This window comes from Microtus ochrogaster, linkage group LG9 (assembly GCF_000317375.1).
Source record: "Microtus ochrogaster isolate Prairie Vole_2 linkage group LG9, MicOch1.0, whole genome shotgun sequence".
Classification (NCBI taxonomy): Eukaryota; Metazoa; Chordata; class Mammalia; order Rodentia; family Cricetidae; genus Microtus; species Microtus ochrogaster.
In genome coordinates, this window is record NC_022034.1 from 4,708,802 (window position 1) to 4,714,133 (window position 5,332).

Here is a 5,332-nt window from a genome sequence, read left to right on the forward strand (position 1 = left end):
GTTCCTTAAACAAAATCTACAGGTAAAGGGTATTGTGAATGAAGGCAGCCAGAGCACATTGGTGTCGATTGTTGTCCACAGAAGCCTCTACACAGGAGAGCAGTTCTGGCTCGTTAGCCATGAAACCCAGAAGCTAACTCCTTTTCAGAACCTACCGCCTAGAAAGGTCAGTGTCGATTAGTTTCTTGAAACAAGAAACGGGGAAAGGGAGGGAAGAAGGAAGGAAGGAATTTAGAGATTAGGTTTCCATAGACACTACTACTTTATTTAATAAAGAAAATACCTTTCAACTCTATTTCATATTTCTATGTGCTTGTTATTTAGTCATATTTTAGATTACCTAGTAGAATTTCCAGAAAGCTGCTTCTACAAAGAATTGTGACAGAAAACATTTGTAGAAGCAGGGAGTGGTGATGCTTGCCTTTCCTCCCAGCAGGCAGAACTCTGACTCACGGGTCAACCTGCCAGGCCAGCCAGGGCTCTGTGGTAAGACCCTGTCTCAAAAGGGAGATGCAGCGGGACTTGATCATAAAAGGTTTAATCTACCACACACTGTCCGTATGACTTCACCTCCTACCTGGTGTGGATAGGCAAAACAAGCTGCTGAAACATATAGCCCAGTGGTGGAGTAGATGCCTAGCAAGCCGTAGGCCCTGTGTTCAATCCCCAGTACTGAAAACATAAAAGTACTGCCAAGATAAGCCACGCGATAAACCTGATTCCTACAGCAAATCTTCACAAGCTCTATAACAGAACGAGAAAGATACAGTGAATACACAGATTTATCAACTATTTATCTTGTACATTTCATGTTCTTTTCTAGTAAAAATTATGCATATGTATAATATTTCATGTATGGGGTATATAGTTTTGTTGAAAAACTGATATTCTAAAATGTAAATTCCCATTAAACCCTTTTTTTTTTTAGATATGACAAGGTCTCAGTATGAAACCTGCCAAGCACTAGGCCCTGGGCGACCTGAAACTCACCATGAAGACAAGCCCCACCTCCAGTTCTCAGAGATCTGCCTGCCTCTGCATCCTGCACATGAAGATTGAAGGTGTACACCACCATACCTGGCTTCCCAAGGTGTAGCCCAGCCCGGCCTCTGCCTTCTCAGCGTAGCCTGCTGGAACGGGCCACCATAATAAACAAATTTTATTATAGACGTCAAAAGTACATATCAACCGAAAAGTAGGTGCTATTTTACAATGCCCTACCAAAAAAAACAATTAGAGGAACAAAAGCAGTGTTGAGAAAACCTTGTTCGTGGAACTCTGCGAGCATGTCTAAGAATGTTCTCTAAAAAAATATGTACTGGTATGTCTGTAGATCAAAAATATGAGATGAAGGGTTCCCGCTTGCTTTTGAAAATGCAATGCCACTTAAGCATTTTTAAAGTGCTGTAACTTTTTCAGCTAAGTCCACGAGAAGCGGGAACTTGACTGTGGCCTTCTGTTACGATGGTGTTATGGACATGTGCCCTGAAACACTCCGCCACACACATCTGCCCTAAACATGCATCAAGAATGAAGAGGAAATGTGGGTGTCAAGTAGCAGAAGCAGCCAGGCCGTGGCTGACCACCCCTTTCTGAAAGGGCAGACGAGATGGTGAGAAGGGGCTGACGATGGAGTCCTGCTGGACATTGGGACATTGCAAATGGGTGGGGAGTGCTGGCTAACCGTGCTGGGGAGGAGAAAGCTACTGCAAGTGCAGCATGCAGGTGTGACTTGCATCACCAGAAGAGAAGCCACCCGTACAGCATGCAGGTGTGACTTGCATCACCAGAAGAGAAGCCACCAGTACAGCATGCAGGTGTGACTTGCATCACCAGAAGAGAAGCCACCGGTACAGCCTTCTTACCAGTAACTATGCTAGCCCATCTAGTGGGTGAATCAGTTTTACCCATCCATCCAACAGGATGCTCCCTTAGTCACGGCCCTTCCTAGCAAGAGAGAAGCTGAGCAAAGAGACTGCTGAGAGTCACATAAGCTAACAAACCAGAAATTCCTAAAGTGCATGAAGAGGTTAATGTCAGAAAACCATCACAACCAGCAATCTGGAGAGAAATTCACTCCAGAGGAATAAAACTAATATCCTGAAAAGAGCTTAAAAATAAATGTTTTAGGAGCTTTGAAGAAGTGCCGGGCAGTAGTGGCACATGCCTTTCATCCCAGCACTTGGGAGGCAGAGGCCAGCCTGCTCTACAAAGTGAGTTCCAGGGCAGGACTGTTACAGAGAAACCCTGCCGCAAAAAACCAACAAACAAACAGAAAGAAAGAACTGCATGAAAAGGTACCGGGGAGAGGGCTAAGAAATGGTAAGGTAAAGAAGGAAAGCTGGGAATAGTGGGGCACGCTTGTGTCTCTGGCTCTCAGGAGCATAAGGAGTATGAGATCAAGGCCAGGGGATACACAGAGAGACGTCTCAAAAACAAGCAAATTATATATGATATGTATATGATTTCAAAAGCCTTACATCTAGCAAATATGTCTTCAACCTAATCCCAAACATAGCACGTGAGACTCAGGAAGAGGCCAGTAATCCGAGTTTCAAGTCTCCCTCAAGTGAGTCTGAGGTGGGTGGGCGTGGAGAATCAACAGCTGACGTGAAATTTCCGGTTTCATTTGACCTTGAGACTTACCGAGGTCACGCGTTTCCTTCTGCTCAGGTGAGCCTGTCCCCACTCCAGCACTGAACACACACACACACACACACACACACACACACACACACACACACACACACACACACCTGTGACCAGAGGAGCAGCACTAGCCCACAGCCACAGCTCCCAGGTTTGTGGTCCACCTCTGACACGAGGACTGTAAGCAGTTTCCTCCTGCAGAGATAAACAAGGCTAACTACGGCATTAACTGCCCTCCTGAGCTACTACAGGGTCAAATCCAGTGAAGGTTTGCAGATTGTTTTCCAAGTATCTGTTTAAGATAAGACAGTTATAAGTGTCTGTTCTAGATTTAAACCTTGACCACTTGAGGGAGGTTCTGAAGAGCTCTGAGGAAAACTGCATACAAGCACCACATAGAAAAGAGAAAAATCATTAAATTTTACCTTATACATCTTTGCATTTTAATTACTAGAAGACACTGCATTAGAACTGCCATTGTTCTGAAGATTTCTGCAAAGTTCTGAAGTCTTCATGGGACTTTAAGCCCTAGGAGGCTGCACTATATTGCTGTGTTTTTTTGTGCTTTGGAAAGGAGTGGGCTGTGTTATCCTAATTGTTTTCTTTCCAGTAAGTTTAATGAATTTGACACATTATATATTGTACCTTTTTAAGCTGTGTATTCTCACCTAACCTTACCAGACGCCATGTTCCTGCGGCCCCTACTCTGAGTCCCTGGGCTCCTTGCCAAGCCTTCCTTTCCTCTGCTGTCTCTCGCTCTAAATGCTTGATTCAGAGACTCATCTCTGACCCTGGTGTTACCCTGAACACTCCCTTCTTGCTCAAGTCCACCCCTTTGTCTAATCCTAGCAGCTCTTCCTGTTTCACCCTCCTCTCGCTTGCATTCTCTCCTCACTGCAAACCAAACATCCTCAGACACTGCTCTGGGCATGCCCCATTTGTAATCACCCCAGGAAAGCCCTAGCACCAGAGACCCCTAGCATCAGAAACCCCTAGCACCAGAGAGCCCCTAGCATCAGAGACCCCTAGCACCAGAGACCCCTACCACCAGAGACCCCTACCACCAGAGACCCCTACCACCAGAGACCCCTACCACCGGAGACCCCCTAGCACCGGAGACCTCTAGCATCAGAGACCCCTAGCACCGGAGACCCCTACCACCAGAGACCCCTAGCATCGGAGACCCCTACCACCGGAGACCCCTACCACCGGAGACCCCCTAGCACCGGAGACCTCTAGCACCAGAGACCCCTAGCACCAGAGACCCCTAGCATCAGAGGCCCCTACCACCAGAGACCCCTAGCACCAGAGACCCCTAGCATCAGAGACCCCTACCACCAGAGACCCCTGGCACCAGAGACCCCTAGCATCAGAGACCCCTACCACCAGAGAGCCCCTAGCATCAGAGAGCCCTAGCACCAGAGACTCCTACCACCAGAGACCCCTAGCATCAGAGACCCCTAGCACCAGAAACCCCCTATCACCGGAGACCTCTAGCACCAGAGACCCCTACCATCAGAGACCCCTAGCACCAGAGACCCCTAGCATCAGAGGCCCCTAGCATCAAAGGCAACTCTGCAGCTATTTTGACAGCTTCATTCTCCGACGATTTCATGTGTGAATCCTCAGCAGAAGGTTGGTCTCACCAGTACGAGCGAGTGTGTTTCCACTCCCTCACATCTCCAGCTTCATCCCTCCACTCCTCTCTAGGTGGAAGCCCCTTGTCAGTCACCCAATGGAATCCTGACCGTCTGTGTTGTTTATGAGCTTCGTCTCGGCATTGCTGAGCTCACAGAATTTCTCTTTCCACCCTGTACAATAAGCACGGCCACATGACTTGTTCTAGTCAATGAGCCATGAAGAACTGGTGTGTCACTTCTGATGTGAGTGGTAAACTGCCCTGTCTTTCCTTGCCGCAGTGACTGGGGAAAGAGACACAAATGACTGGAGATGTCACAATGCCTGGGACTCAGGGCTCAGCCACAGCCACAGCACGATGGCTCTGGAGGGCCAACAAGTCCCCACAGTATTATTTACGAAAATTAGCCCAAAACTGGATTTGAGGTTCCTTCTTAGAGCGAGATAATGTGGCACATCTAGACTCAGAGATGTCCATAGGCCCAGCTAAAGTGTTCTCTGCCACTCAAAAGCTCCTGCCAGCGCCTTCTGCAGACCCCCGGGGCTCTTTGTCTGTTCTTGGAAATCATATCTCAAAATAAGAAAACCAATATGGATACGGTCCTGAGTTCATCCAGCTGCCATTGGCCGGTTAATGCCCAAGGATCTTTCCAAAACACGTTTCCTAATCTGGATACTTGATGTCATTCCTTGTGGCTTTTTTTTAAAAGCAAACAACACTGCAGCAACATATGTGTGATACTTACCGTTAAAGTGAGTTGTTAAAGTTCTCAACACACATGTTTTCTCTCCTTGGGATTAACTTCCACTTAGCATGCTCACCCAAGTATGCTTTCTCACGGGCAGATGCCGTCTGTGATAGTTAATATGGCAAACATAACTATATCATGTCATTAGGTCATCAAGGTGGCACATGCCGTTCATGGGAGCACTCGAGAGGGAGGCTAAGGCAGGTACATCTGTGTGAGTTAGAAGCCAGCCTGGCCTAGATAGTTCCAGGCAAGCAAGGACAACACAGTACTTTCCTGTCTCAAAATAATAATAA

General features: G+C 47.2%; 1 long non-coding RNA gene across 1 annotated transcript; it reads left to right on the forward strand.

Moving 5' to 3' along the window:
• Positions 1 to 207: 207 nt before the first annotated feature.
• On the forward strand, positions 208 to 3,300 carry LOC101986213. The gene is made up of 2 exons (XR_003378368.1): positions 208 to 768; positions 929 to 3,300. It is a non-coding gene; the product is annotated as an uncharacterized LOC101986213 (long non-coding RNA).
• The last annotated feature ends 2,032 nt before the right edge of the window (positions 3,301 to 5,332 follow it).